Genomic DNA, 16,809 nt, shown 5'->3' on the forward strand with positions numbered 1-16,809 from the left:
CAATGCAAGTCTTAAATTAATTGTTTCCATTATTTCCTTTTCTAGTGACATTTAATTATCGGACATGGATGTTTCAAACATGTTGCAATATAATTACAGATATAATAGTTACATAGATCAGTTAGATCTAATACAGTTTCTTTTCACCTAGTTTTCAATATTTTAAAGAACCTATTTGAATTAGTTAACGTTTTTAGCATTGTATTACTAACAGCATGTTAATTATAAACATTACTAAAAAATTAACATTACTGAAAGATATTAAGTAAATCTTGAACATGATTTAAAATAACAAATACTATGAATAAAATAAAAATCTTTTAATGAATAAAATATTAATAACCAAAATTATTGACCATGAATATAAACTTTTTATATTTTTCAATATATAGGTTTTTTTGCCGAGTCTTGTCGCTAGTATAACCACAGGTGCCCAAATTTTTTTGGTAATTTGTTGCTAATTTTTGTAAATTTTGCAAACGGATGCTCATAATTAATAGTATCTTTAAGCCCACCATTGAATTTTTGCATCCAAAATTTTTTCTTTCAGAAACTATTTCAACTTTTATATTTCAAAAATTATAGGAACAATTTGAGACAAAATTTCTTCTGGCGTAATGTGGAAATCCGATACTGTTCCGACCAAATTGGGTCGTATAAGATCTGAAATTAAACTCTCCTAAATTTTCATGAGTTATATCTATTACTATAAACTCCAGTTTACCAGAGAATTCAATTTAACAGAAAGATTTTTTTAAAAGTGAACTTACTTGAATGTGTAGATATAAGAAATGAGGGTCCTATTGGAAAAGTAAATTCGAAATTATTTGTGTTTCTAGAAAATTATTACATACAATAAATTATAATTTATATAAATTAACTTATAATTAATAATAATTATTGATTTGCAAAATTTAGATTAACTTTGTGATGTTTCATAACTCTTTCAGTTTTACGTTAATTTAAAAATACTAGATAAATAAAAGGTGTTTCAATATTTTCTTAAAAGAAAACTATAGATTAGGATACATATATAGATTGAAAATGATATAAAAATTAGAATGTAAATAAATAAAAATGTTGTAGGTGGCTAAAGGCTCAGAGTAAGCGAGGCCAAATAAAAAAATTAAAAAAAAAATATTTTCTTAAAATTATTTCCTAAAATTACATCATCCATACGTGAAATTTTTATGATATAATCCCTTTATACTATCAAGAACTGGAAGAAATCTTTCGGTATAACTATATTAAAATTACCTATGTTTTATTCATTCTCTGTATAATTTATTTATATCCCTACTTAATAAATATAAACTTCATATATTACGTAAGTACTGAAGCAACTATTAACTAGTAGTGTATGGCATCGTACCTTAAGGTAAATTGCTGTACTTCCCGTATCGTAATAAAATATTCGAGGAAAATTAAATGTTTTCAAATCGATTATTTTAAATACTGTAAATTATATATGTTCACAGAAAAGTAAATAAACAAAACTGAATCAATCAAATATAAATGAAGAACATCGTCTAAATATTTATAATATTATAAATTATATAAACTGAATTGTATAAACTGAATAGCAAAGTTAAGTGATTTTAGAATATCAGCCAGAGTTAAAATTATTCGAATTATTTTCGGTATTCAAAAATATATTTTTTGAAAATTAAAAAAAAGTTGCGTTAAAAGCAGAAGTTTGTTGAATCGTTCAACTAGTTACAATTTGTCTTTCTCATGGTAAGCCTTTTCAGCTTGCGCTTATCGATAAACGTTCTACTATAAATTAACCACTACTAATCTATTTCTGTTAATTTTCATTTGTTTTTACGTTATAGCAACCAACATCAACATCTAACCCAACATCAAACGTCTGAACCAACATCTCGATGTAAGGTAGCAGGCTTATTTCCAGACCCAATGGAAATTGTGATGATTACATTGACTGTCCAGAAGTTGGTGCTAAACCAGTCAGCAGAACATGTCGTCATGGGGCTAAGTTCAATCCAATTACGAAACATTGCGTTAGGGGCAGGTGTTGATATACAGCAATAATATTATAGATTATTTCATATTTTATAAATTAAATACAATAACTTAAAAATAAAGTCCAAAAGATAGTTTATATATTATAGATAGAAAATAGAATTATATTAGCACATTTTGATGAACAAATTTGAACTGTATGTAAAATTTATTATTATTATTATAAATTAATCATATATATTACACAATTTATATGATACAAGATACTATTATATATTAAGTAATCATATATTATTTATTAACATGTTTAAGTAAATTCTTAATTATTGCGCCATCTGTGATGGCAGTCTTTTAAGCATTTGTAGTTTTGATCGCAATTTATTACTGATAATTTGACTCACTCACAGTAATAAATAAAATTTATTAAATAAATATTTTGCGCTATGATAAATAAATATTCAGGTAAGGTAACAGTTTACATATATCTGAATCTTTTTAAATTCTCAATCTTTTAAAGACTAAAATTGTGGACTTTGCTCCTTTAAAGGGTTCGTTCTATCCGAGCCAATCTGACGGTCAGAAACCATCCGCGCATGCGCAGAACACTTTTTTCTGTTCCATGTTCTGTTTCAAAAGTTCGGACCATAGACCTTATATACGTGGACTGCTAGTCCCCATACATTTCTCAGGTAAAAAAGTGTCAAAAAATGTTCTATGGTATGAGGGCATATGATATGAGGTAATTTCGCGCGGCCGAGATATGTCAAAAATACGAACACGTCAATTGCACTCGATCGCTTAAACGTCAAATGAAAGTCCGTGTATTCGAAATTGTTGGGAAATTATTATATAATATACAATTTATGTTGACTAATGAATGTACTGAACTATTTATTTATTTTAGTTATACAAAGTTTTAAGGGAAATTAGAAAAAAAAATTAAAAAATATTTACATATATAAAATTAACTGAAAATAAGAACAGTTGGCTTGAGCTATTATGAGAATTAGAAACAATAATGAAATATTTGTTTAAATTATTGGTGTTTAAAAACACAATTTTCGTGTGAAAGTGGCGTACATATTTATCAACTTTGCTTTTTATGTTCTTCATGGTGCATTCTATTTGTTAAGTACATTTTACCACAGACCAAACACATTTTAGAAGACATTTTACTTCTTATTAGATTTTGTCTGGTACTAACAATTTTAAAACGCGTATTTTTATCCTCTTTTAGGTAAAAAAAACACGAGCGATCAAACACCTCGTGAACCCAAGCAACTGTAAAATTTAAGCAATCGAGAGCATTCGAGTAATCTCGGTAAAGCTCGTGTTTGTATTTGACATATCTCGGCCGCGAAATTACCTTCATATGCCCTCATACCATAGAACATCTTTTGACACTATTTATGCGCTCAATAAGCAGTCCATTCCATGTATTGTATAAAATCTATGGTTGTATACCCTGATGACAGGTGACAGGAGACCGGATGACACTTCAAGAAAGCGCATGGCGCAAGGTTTTCTTGTCGGAGAGCGAAATTGCGCAATCCATTTTAATCTCAGCCATCGCGGAACGAATATCTTGGAAAACCAGTAGACACTCCAGTAATAGGAAGCCAGTGGACACTCAAGTAGTACGTAAGTACATTTGCCACATTTTAGTCGTTTTTTTTGCCATTGTACCCTGTGAAAGTAAAAGGTTGTATGGCCGAGTATTTTAATATTTAGTATTTTGCATTAGTGATTGTATGTAATCGGTTTGAGAATTATTTGTAGATTCGAAGCTTATGCGGGTGTTTTCATGATCTTTCCCAAAGGTGCTACAAATACCCATCACTACATAATGACAGATTTTGATTGAGGTTAGTAACAATTTGAGAAGATAAATGGCGCGTCAAATCTCATGCGATCATAGATGCGAATATCGAGTGTTTTCATGCAGTTTGAGAAATTATTGAGAAAAGGACCATTGATATTGTTTTGATGCAGATGGTTGTCTTTCAATTTCATTGGGGAGTTGTTTTAATGGCCTATATCGCATCAATTGGAAATCTTATCTGAATCTTATTATTCTTGACAGCTGCTACGATTTAAAGTTTCCTAGGCAAAATGCATTGAAGCTAAGTCATGTGAACACTGAATTATTTCAGTTATTTCTCATAACAAGAATTACTGTAATGATTAGTCAAAGATATGTGCAATATTCAATTTCAGATGAAGACATACAAAAAGTAATCCAAACTTAGTATTACCTTTTATATTTCAGCTCTGCTATAAATAGATGTCGACAATAATCAAGTAATTGAATTATAAAAAATAAGTCACTCTGGAATGAGAATCCTGTATTATCTTACTAGCTTGCTTGCTGCAGTAGACTTTTGCTTCATTAACTATCGGTAAGATAACAAAACAAGCAATTCTTATTTTGTAAGATACAAGTCCAATTATTTAGGTTTTGAGAAACCTAGAGTATGATTATGCTTTTTAATACACACTTATAAAATACTACAAGGACAAGATCAATACATAGTCTTTCCAGAAACATACTCCAAGCTTCAACTGTTACTGCTAATGCTTACGTTCAAAAAATAAACATGTAAAACTAATCACAAAATTATCAACTATCATATCATATCTTAAAATAATTAAATATTCAAAATATTTGTACAATATTTATTATATAGGCTCTGTATTGATACTTTTTTCTTGATACAGTTTTGCTGATGAACCACAATTAAGGATGGCAACCCATAAGAGACGATATCTGCTAAGGGATCAAAAAGACTTTTTTGGAAACTGAATTTATTAAGAGACTTTAAGGTATGCATTTTATTTAATCATTTGATTAATTATTCATCTTAATTTTTGATATCGTCATTAAGAACTTATTCATATTTTTTTTCATTTTATTTTTTATTTTTATATTTAACTTTCCATTATTACAATAATGTGTAATAAATCCACTTGGAATACTAATAAATCGCTCATCAATTAAGTCAATTATTTACACTATATCGCAAAGATCATGTATGTGTCTTAAAATACCGCTTACAAATAGTTCAATTTTTTAATAATTCACTTACTCATTCACGAGTTTTAATTATTTATTATTTATGCATCAATTGATTTTTTTACTAGTTGTTTTTTTTTATTTTTTTTTTACTTACCCTTTAATAATTTAGGAACTTTCTGTAGTTTCTCTACGATTATTGTAATCGTCCCAAAATCGAAAATGAAAATTTTACATATCACGTTTCAAAAGTTTCTGAAAGTTTTAGCAAACCTTAGAAAAATTGTGTATGTTTTTTGTTTGTGGATACAAATTTTCTCTTAAATGAAAAATTTGTACTTTTTGAGAGACCGAAGCTTTGGATTTTAATTTTGATTTCTAAAATACGAATAATGAAAGTGTCATTATTTAAAATAATCTATTTGAAAATGTTTAATATTACTTGGATATTTATTACGTTATGGAAAGTTCTAGCAATTTGCCTTAAGGCACGTTATGGACCACTAGCTGTTTTTTTCTAAAATTGATTCATTTACATTTATCTATTCTTCATTTCAATTATTTTGTTTATTTATATACTTTCCATATCAATTATTCACTATTTTTTTTATTTTTAGTTATTCTTTTCAATTTGCGATTTTTTCTATAAATTATTTATTTTTTTTATTCATTTATCTATTGTTTATTTTTACTTTTATATATTTTTAATTTTAATTAAAAATTAAATAATGTAATTTAAATTAATTTTAATTTATTGATAATTGTCTAATCGGACCGATTCGAAATTTTTTGCGCACGATGTCATTTTTGAGCCGTGTCAAGTGGCTCCGCCGGCGACTTGATTGGTCCACGCGGTTGTCAACATCGTTCATTTGTGTGATGGACAGCAATGCAAGAGGACCTCCAGGACCAAGGGAGAGGACCCAGGGAAGTACCCAATAATATTAAGTGGGTTTATGAAAACGAGCAAAATTAAACAAATCATTGTTGGGTTCTCATTCATTCATTCGCATTTGATTCCATTGTATTTTAATTTTGTGCAATTTCTTTTAATAATTTGTGACATTGACAGTAGATTGTGAACGGCATACGTAGTTTGGCGCGATCGTATCTATTTGACAAATACAACCTCTTGCTATATAATCAATTTCTAAGTACTGCTTTTGCTAGCATATTATGTATGTCATGATTCAGATAATTATTTGCATGCTAATATAGTATTTGGGGGTAGTAGAAAGTTATGTAGGTAGCATTCGTAGTTCTAGTTTTGACTGACACACTAACACAATAATCCACTATAAAACAAAATGTAATAATCTGAATCATTCGACATTATGTATAACTTAATTATATAATTATAAACTATTGTCAATTATAAACAACTGCTGCCGTTTGCAATCCATATAGCATTGCGCCAATTTATTATTATTCTGATATGCATAAGTTGTTATATTGATGCATAATTTTTTTTTCATCACTTTTAGGAGCGTCTTGAAAGCCATAATACAAAAATCAATTAGGACAAAGTGTGAGCAATAATATTATCAATCCATGAAATAGTTTGAATCTGGGATTTATATATTTAATTTTCACCTGCAGATAACTTCAGCTACTTCAACAGTATGTGTTAGTTATCAACATTTTAAAAGATGTATTCCATTCTGTTTTTTTTTTTTTCTCCACTACTGAATCAACTGCCCTATTCGACCCAACCGACTCTAGTCAATCAAACAGTAAGAACTTATCAAGTATCTATCAGGCAGTCTGTATCCTTTATCAAAATTTTAAAAGAGATGTTCTAATCTTTTTTTTTTTATTTCAGATTCAATTATCCACTTCTGAATCAACAGCCCTCATCGCTTACAATCCATCAAACAGTAAGAATATCAAGTATCTATCAGGCAGTCTGTATCAAACATTTTTTAATTTTTTAATATATAGTAATCTTTTGTTTTTTTTATTTCAGATTCAATTATCCACTTCTGAATCAACAGCCCTCATCGCCTTTAATCCATCAAACAGTAAGAACTTATCAAGTATCTATCAGGCAGTCTGTATCATTTATCAAACATTTTTAATAATATAATAATCTTTTGTTTTTTTTATTTCAGATTCAATTATCCACTTCTGAATCAACAGCCCTCATCGCCTTTAATCCATCAAACAGTAAGAACTTATCAAGTATCTATCAGGCAGTCTGTATCATTTATCAAACATTTTAAAAACGTATTCTAATCTTTTGTTTTTTTTTTTTTTATTTCAGATTCAATTATCCACTTCTGAATCAACAGCCCTCATCGCCTTTAATCCATCAAACAGTAAGAACTTATCAAGTATCTATCAGGCAGTCTGTATCATTTATCAAACATTTTTTAATAATATATAATAATCTTTTGTTTTTTTTTATTTCAGATTCAATTATCCACTTCTGAATCAACAGCCCTCATCGCCTTTAATCCATCAAACAGTAAGAACTTATCAAGTATCTATCAGGCAGTCTGTATCATTTATCAAACATTTTTAATAATATATAATAATCTTTTGTTTTTTTATTTCAGATTCAATTATCCACTTCTGAATCAACAGCCCTCATCGCCTTTAATCCATCAAACAGTAAGAACTTATCAAGTATCTATCAGGCAGTCTGTATCATTTATCAAACATTTTTAATAATATATAATAATCTTTTTTTTTTTTTATTTCAGATTCAATTATCCACTTCTGAATCAACAGCCCTCATCGCCTTTAATCCATCAAACAGTAAGAACTTATCAAGTATCTATCAGGCAGTCTGTATCATTTATCAAACATTTTTAATAATATATAATAATCTTTTGTTTTTTTTTTATTTCAGATTCAATTATCCACTTCTGAATCAACAGCCCTCATCGCCTTTAATCCATCAAACAGTAAGAACTTATCAAGTATCTATCAGGCAGTCTGTATCATTTATCAAACATTTTTTAAAATATATAATAATCTTTTGTTTTTTTTTATTTCAGATTCAATTATCCACTTCTGAATCAACAGCCCTCATCGCCTTTAATCCATCAAACAGTAAGAACTTATCAAGTATCTATCAGGCAGTCTGTATCATTTATCAAACATTTTTAATAATATATAATAATTTTTGTTTTTTTATTTCAGATTCAATTATCCACTTCTGAATCAACAGCCCTCATCGCCTTTAATCCATCAAACAGTAAGAACTTATCAAGTATCTATCAGGCAGTCTGTATCATTTATCAAACATTTTTAATAATATATAATAATCTTTTGTTTTTTTTTTATTTCAGATTCAATTATCCACTTCTGAATCAACAGCCCTCATCGCCTTTAATCCATCAAACAGTAAGAACTTATCAAGTATCTATCAGGCAGTCTGTATCCTTTATCAAACATTTTAAAAGACGTGTTCTAATCTTTTGTTTTTTTTTTTCAGATTCAATTATCCACTTCTGAATCAACAGCCCTCATCGCCTTTAATCCATCAAACAGTAAGAACTTATCAAGTATCTATCAGGCAGTCTGTATCCTTCATCAAACATTTTCAAAGACATGTTCTAATCTTTTTTTTTCCAGATTCAATTATCCACTTCTGAATCAATCGACTCTAATCAGACTGTAAGCGCTCATGAACGATTAGTCGACAATCAACTGCTTGGGTTTTGGAACACTAATTCTTATAAATTTGCACAAGTGGTTCTTTTTGTAACTGTGTTTAGTCTTATGCATGTTCTTACCAGTAGTCTTACTAACTCATTAACAATACTAACATTTTAATAACGTAGTTTGATCAGTTACAATAAAAACCACTTGTTGCAGTTTACTTAGGAAGACTTAGTGAAACGGCTCAGAAAAAAACACTTGGTGAGTTACATTTTTATAATGTATTATAGTAGTCTGACTTATAACTAATTAAATGCTTTTGTTTACAGGGTAAGCAATGATCTCTTCAGGATTGCCCTCAACTTACACACGTGCCTGCATTGGACTTATCTTGCTGTCAGAAACATTAACTCAATGGTGTTCCTAGAGAAGATACATGCTGCATTCAATCAAGGGTTATGATTTGGATACTTATAATATATTCATCTAATTATTAAATAAATACATTGTTTTATTAGTTCAAATTGTCGTTTGAATTTTCTTTAATGCTTATAATATGTTACTTATAATATGTTACTTAAATTATATAAATATTTTGAATTATTTTGATGTCATAGGTGTAATAGAAGAATGTCATCCGTCAGTTGTGATAAATCAAGACAAAGTAAACTGATTGGCTCCATTGTGAAGATTGCGGATACAGCAGTTTAGACATTAAAACATTCGTTGGGCAAAGAAATATAAGTATTAAAATATTTTTATACTTGATATATATACTTAAGAATTATGTTAAATAATTTGTTTTATAGGCTTATTTGACGAAACTTTAGGCGGTCTTCTGAATGGTTTGCACTCTGGTCTCACTTTACTCGAACGTCTTGGATTTTGGTCTCATCTTGCTCGAATAGCCTGCGGCCTGGTTTTGTACTTGTAAGCCCCATGGTCTTGTACTTGTAAGCCCCATGGTCTTGAACTTGTAAGCCCCATGGTCTTGAACTTGTAAGCCCCATGGTCTTGAACTTGTAAGCCCCATGGTCTTGAACTTGTAAGCCCCATGGTCTTGAACTTGTAAGCCCCATGGTCTTGAACTTGTAAGCCCCATGGTCTTGAACTTGTAAGCCCCATGGTCTTGAACTTGTAAGCCCCATGGTCTTGAACTTGTAAGCCCCATGGTCTTGAACTTGTAAGCCCCATGGTCTTGAACTTGTAAGCCCCATGGTCTTGAACTTGTAAGCCCCATGGTCTTGAACTTGTAAGCCCCATGGTCTTGAACTTGTAAGCCCCATGGTCTTGAACTTGTAAGCCCCATGGTCTTGAACTTGTAAGCCCCATGGTCTCGAACTTGTAAGCCCCATGGTCTCGAACTTGTAAGCCCCATGGTCTCGAACTTGTAAGCCCCATGGTCTTGTACTTGTAAGCCCCTGGTCCCTTTTAGGCCCCTGCATTTTCCCTCCTATGGTTTCTCGCCCCTTGATTTGTATTCATGTAAATTGTTAACTAATGTTTTGTTCAAATAGTTTTACATTTAGTTTATAGTATTTTAATTATTGTACAATATTGTTTTATTACAATATTAATAAATCTTTCTTACAGGTTGTATCGAATTGCTAATTTGACTAGTACTGCTGATCGTGCTGTCCCAAAACACTTGTCAAGATTCTACTATGTGTTGCATTGAGAAGCCAATGCCAAGAACCTAAATGTTTGTAATACATTTATCTAAATATTGAATACAATTATTGTTAACATTTTAAATTTGTTGTTTTATTCGTACCATTAATGTTTTCTTTCATTGTGAGTCTTTAGGCGCTCCATCATTTGCTAGAGATACAAACATCTTAACTCATTGCTCATGTAATTTTTTTTTTATTCACCACTCACTGAATTACATAAATATTTATGTCTTTGCATTTTATAGGTAATATGGGAGAAATTCATTTATCAATTCTGAGGAATTAAGACCAGAGTGAAGTGACCGGCAACCGATGAACCTCATTGTCATGTTTGGGCGTCTTGAACTTCTGGCCTCTGATGACTTCGAGGTCTTTTGTTATTAGCAAAATCAAGACAAAGTGAAGTGAAGTGAACAACAACAATTAAGAATTAGTTAATTTACAAATTTACAATTAGAAATAATTATTTAACATATTGACTCGTTTAATCGTGTAATTTTTTATTCATTATTTACTAAACCATGGATTTTTACTCAATATAAACATGTCAAAAGCACACATTTTCCTTTCATTATTTAATGTCTAAGTCATGATTTGAATTTTTACATGTTTATATAATAGTAGTAATCATAATTAATAATAATAATGTTTATAATAGTAGCAATTGTAATTAATCTTTGTAATAAGTAAAAATTATTAATTATAAATGCTGTTCTATTGTAGTTATAGTAAGAGTCTGTCATAATAATATTTATTATTTGTAATGTAACGATCTAACTTATATATAAATTTGTGTAATGCCATCAAATAAAATTATTTAACTTTATCCGTAAGTGTTTAATTTAATTTAATTTTTATCAATTTCAGTGATATTAAATTAGCAAGTATACACAAGTTCAATTATATATCAACTATATTCAATTAAGCAAATTTAAAGTTCAGTTTAGAAATCCACGAATTGAGTAAAAAGCCATGGATATATATGCATGAGTTTTTAGCATGAAACATAAAAAGAAAAAATTTATGTTTTTGACAAGTTTAATTTGAGTGAAAATCCATGACTTTTTAAACAGTTCGAAGTGGAAAATATTAATATTTTAAAAGTTTAATTTGAAATTAGCTACTAATATGTTGAAATTATTGTATTATACAATGTTAATAAAGTTATTGTAATTATATCTTTTAATTGATATTTCATGTTTTTAATTAGCTATATACTTTAGTTAATATGAGCACTTTATTAGATTGTCTTTGCAATTTTACTTAGAATTATTTAATGGCTCAAAGACTAATTATTTATTTCAACAACTCTGTGACAAACAGATTAATTAATTAGTTCAATTTAATTAATAAGTATAACTAATGTTTGTTTGTTAGTTTTACTTAACTAAGAAAAATATATTTTTTTATGTCTTTTTTTTTAACTTGAATAAATATGAGCAATTTATTAATTTAATTATTTTATTATTTTATTACTTCATTATAAAGGCTAAGATAGTGTTTACAATTTTGCTCATAATTAAATTAATTATTTGCACAAAGACTTATTGCAATTGCTCTGTTGCAATTAGATCAATTAATCAGTGTATTTTAATTAATATGTATAACACGTATCAGTTAGTTTTACTTAACTTAGAAAAAATATTTCCTTAGATCTTATTATTTTTTTCTTTTCTTATATACCGTGTAACTTTAAGAAAAATAGGCACTTTAATTAATTTAGATTGCATGATAATTAGTTCATATTAATTAATACATATAACTTATATTAATTATTTTTGCTTTTAACTTATAAAAAAAAATACATCTTAAAGACTTAGAATTTTTTTTTTATCTGTTATAACTTTTTTTTATTTAATTTAACATATTTATTATCTTATTTAAATCCCGCTAGTTAAGGGATTTTTTTAACCCCCAGGTTCTGCGGTTACCTAACCATAGAACCCTGGTTTAAGGTAACCGGAGCCCTGAACGTCAGGTAACCGGAATTCGGTAAACCCTGACGCAAGGGGTCGGGATGGGATTAGCTACCCTACAATTTTACAATTAATTCGCTTACCTCGATTTTTTATTTTTTACCCTACCTGCGTCTCGAACCTGCTACCATATCCTTCCAATCTTCTATCCCATTCACTCCTCTTAGCCCGCTACTCCATGCTGATCACACCGAAACACCGCCGCAAACTGGCTTATGTAGACTCGATATAGATAAGCCAGAAAATAATTCAACCGGCGACGATTTAACAAGTCATAAGCACTAAAAAAAGCCGAGTTCGTCACCGGTTGTGTGGCGTAACGGTTAGCGTGATGGCTTTGTACCGCAAAGGTAACGAGTTCGATCCCAGGATCGGACGGGAAAAAAGCTCGTCGTGTTGGCCGGTATACTATGCAAGCGTGCCGGACGTTACGTTGATGTAATTAAGAAAAGCTCCGTGTAGGCGAAGGGGTGAATGAAGAAAACCTTCCCTGCCTCGGGCACCCTTCGTCAGGCATTGCGACCTGGCGGAGGGTGCCCTAGCGGATTTCTTCACTTTATTTACTTAACTAGCCGGCGGGGGCCGGGAGGCCCCCCCACGCGGGCGCGGAACCGGTCAATCAAGAACCAAGCCAGCCAGCCAGCCCCCGAATTCAACGCCACGCGCGCGCGCGCGTGCACGCGGGTGCGCGTGTGTACGCGCGGGTGTGCGTGCGCGCGCGTGTGCGCGCGTGTGCGTGCGCGTGCGCGCCCGTAACTAGGGTACAGTATGTACATTCTTAAAAATGTACTAGTACGCGTTGCTACGCAACGCGTACTAGTACATTTTTAAGAATGACACTCTTAAATAAGTACGCGTTGCGTAGCAACGCGTACTTATTTAAGAATGTAAAAGTACGCGTTGCTACGCAACGCGTACTTTTACATTCTTAAAAATGTACTAGTACGCGTTGCGTAGCAACGCGTACTAGTACATTTTTAAATAAGTACGCGTTGCTACGCAACGCGTACTTATTTAAGAATGTCATTCTTAAAAATGTACTAGTACGCGTTGCGTAGCAACGCGTACTAGTACATTTTTAAGAATGTACATACTGTACCCTAGTTACGGGCGCGCACACGCGCGCGCACGTACACACGCGCACCCGCGTGCACGCGCGCGCGCGCGTGGCGTTGAATTCGGGGGCTGGCTGGCTGGCTTGGTTCTTGATTGACCGGTTCCGCGCCCGCGTGGGGGGGCCTCCCGGGCCCCCGCCGGCTAGTTAAGTAAATAAAGTGAAGAAATCCGCTAGGGCACCCTCCGCCAGGTCGCAATGCCTGACGAAGGGTGCCCGAGGCAGGGAAGGTTTTCTTCATTCACCCCTTCGCCTACACGGAGCTTTTCTTAATTACATCAACGTAACGTCCGGCACGCTTGCATAGTATACCGGCCAACACGACGAGCTTTTTTCCCGTCCGATCCTGGGATCGAACTCGTTACCTTTGCGGTACAAAGCCATCACGCTAACCGTTACGCCACACAACCGGTGACGAACTCGGCTTTTTTTAGTGCTTATGACTTGTTAAATCGTCGCCGGTTGAATTATTTTCTGGCTTATCTATATCGAGTCTACATAAGCCAGTTTGCGGCGGTGTTTCGGTGTGATCAGCATGGAGTAGCGGGCTAAGAGGAGTGAATGGGATAGAAGATTGGAAGGATATGGTAGCAGGTTCGAGACGCAGGTAGGGTAAAAAATAAAAAATCGAGGTAAGTGAATTAATTGTAAATTTGTAGGGTAGCTAATCCCATCCCGACCCCTTGCGTCAGGGTTTACCGAATTCCGGTTACCTGACGTTCAGGGCTCCGGTTACCTTAAACCAGGGTTCTATGGTTAGGTAACCGCAGAACCTGGGGGTTAAAAAAATCCCTTAACTAGCGGTATTTAAATAAGATAATAAATATGTTAAATTAAATAAAAAAAAGTGATAATAGAGAAAAAGAAATAAATTCTAAGTCTTTAAGATGTATTTTTTTTTATAAGTTAAAAAGCAAAAATAATTAATATAAGTTATTAGGTATTAATTAATATGAACTAATTATTATGCAGTCTAAATTAATTAAAGTGCTCATTTTTCTTAAAGTTACACGGTATATAAGAAAAGAAAAAAATAGTAAGATCTAAGGAAATATTTTTTCTAAGTTAAGTAGAACTGATACGTGTTATATATATTATTTAAAATACACTGATTAATTTATCTAATTGCAATAGAGCAGTTGAAATAAGTCTTTGTGCAAATAATTAATTTAATTATGAGCAAAATTGCAAACACAATCTTAGCCTTTATAATGAAGTAATAAAATAATAAAGTCATTAAATTAATAAATTGCTTATATTTATTAAAGTTAAAAAATACATAAAAAATATATTGTCCTTAGTTAAGTAAAACTAACTAACACTAGTTACTTATTAATTTATTACTTATAATTTATCTAATTGCAATAGAGCAGTTGAAATAAGTTTTTGTGCAAATAATTAATTTAATTATAAGCAAAATTGCAAACACAATCTTAGCCTTTATAATGAAGTAATAAAATAATAAAGTAATTAAATTAATAAATTGCTTATATTTATTAAAGTTGAAAAAATACATAAAAAAATATATTTTTCTTAGTTAAGTAAAACTAACACTAGTTATACTTATTAATTAAATTGAACTAATTAATTAATCTGTTTGTCACAGAGTTGTTGAAATAAATAATTAGTCTTTGAGCCATTAAATAATTCTAAGTAAATTGCAAAGACAATCTAATAAAGTGCTCATATTAACTAAAGTATATAGCTAATTAAAAACATGAAATATCAATTAAAAGATATAATTACAATAACTTTATTAACATTGTATAATACAATAATTTCAACATATTAGTAGCTAATTTCAAATTAAACTTTTAAAATAATAATATTTTCCACTTCGAACTGTTTAAAAAGTCATGGATTTTCACTCAAATTAAACTTGTCAAAAACATAAATTTTTTCTTTTTATGTTTCATGCTAAAAACTCATGCATATATATCCATGGCTTTTTACTCAATTCGTGGATTTCTAAACTGAACTTTAAATTTGCTTAATTGAAATTGACTCGAATGGTAATAGTTGATATATAATTGAACTTGTGTATACTTGCTAATTTAATATCACTGAAATTGATAAAAATTAAATTAAATTAAACACTTACAGATAAAGTTAAATAATTTTATTTGATGGCATTACACAAATTATATATAAGTTAGATCGTTACATTACAAATAATAAATATATTATTATAACATACTCTTACTCTATAACTACAATAGAACAGCATTTAATTAATAATTTTTACTTATTACAAAGATTAATTACAATTGCTACTATTATAAACATTATTAATTAATTATGATTACTACTATTATATAAACATGTAAAAATTCAAATCATGACTTAGACATTAAATAATGAAAGGAAAATGTGTGCTTTTGACATGTTTATATTGAGTAAAAATCCATGGTTTAGTAAATAATGAATAAAAAATTACACGATTAAACGAGTCAATATGTTAAATAATTAATTCTAATTGTAAATTTGTAAATTAACTAATTCTTAAATAAATACTCAATATATATATATATATATATATATATATATATATATGTAAAGCCAATCGGTTGTTGTCACTTCACTTTGTCTTGATTTTTCTAATAACAAAAGACCTCGAAGTCATCAGAGGCCAGAAGTTTAAGACGCCCAACATGACAATGAGGTTCATCGGTTGCGGTCGGTCACTTCACTCTGGTCTTAATTCCTCAGAATTGATAAATGAATTAATTTCTCCCATATTACCTATAAAATGCAAAGACATAAATATTTATGTAATTCAGTGAGTGGTGAATAAAAAAAAAATTACATGAGCAATGAGTTAAGATGTTTGTATCTCTAGCAAATGATGGAGCGCCTAAAGACTCACAATGAAAGAAAACATTAATGGTACGAATAAAACAACAAATTTAAAATGTTAACAATAATTGTATTCAATATTTAGATAAATGTATTACAAACATTTAGGTTCTTGGCATTGGCTTCTCAATGCAACACATAGTAGAATCTTGACAAGTGTTTTGGGACAGCACGATCAGCAGTACTAGTCAAATTAGCAATTCGATACAACCTGTAAGAAATTTTATTAATATTGTAATAAAACAATATTGTACAATAATTAAAATACTATAAACTAAATATAAAACTATTTGAACAAAACATTAGTTAATTTACATGAATACAAATCAAGGGGCGAGAAACCATAGGAGGGAAAATGCAGGGGCCTAAGGGACCAGGGGCTTACAAGTACAAGACCATGGGGCTTACAAGTACAAGACCGTGGGGCTTACAAGTACAAGACCGTGGGGCTTACAAGTACAAGACCGTGGGGCTTACAAGTACAAGACCGTGGGCTTACAAGTACAAGACCGTGGGGCTACAAGTACAAGACCGTGGGGCTTACAAGTACAAGACCGTGGGGCTTACAAGTACAAGACCGTGGGG

The 16,809-nt window shown here is 30.7% G+C and overlaps 1 long non-coding RNA gene across 1 annotated transcript; it reads left to right on the forward strand.

Moving 5' to 3' along the window:
* The first annotated feature begins 3,551 nt into the window (after positions 1 to 3,551).
* Positions 3,552 to 10,720, forward strand: LOC113366822. The gene is made up of 3 exons (XR_003366301.1): positions 3,552 to 3,624; positions 10,199 to 10,307; positions 10,524 to 10,720. It is a non-coding gene; the product is annotated as an uncharacterized LOC113366822 (long non-coding RNA).
* Positions 10,721 to 16,809: the final 6,089 nt, after the last annotated feature.

The sequence above is a fragment of the Ctenocephalides felis genome, unplaced genomic scaffold (genome assembly GCF_003426905.1).
Source record: "Ctenocephalides felis isolate EL2017-DRISC unplaced genomic scaffold, ASM342690v1 CF-g0.4_SCAFFOLD_00630, whole genome shotgun sequence".
Taxonomy (NCBI): domain Eukaryota; kingdom Metazoa; phylum Arthropoda; class Insecta; order Siphonaptera; family Pulicidae; genus Ctenocephalides; species Ctenocephalides felis.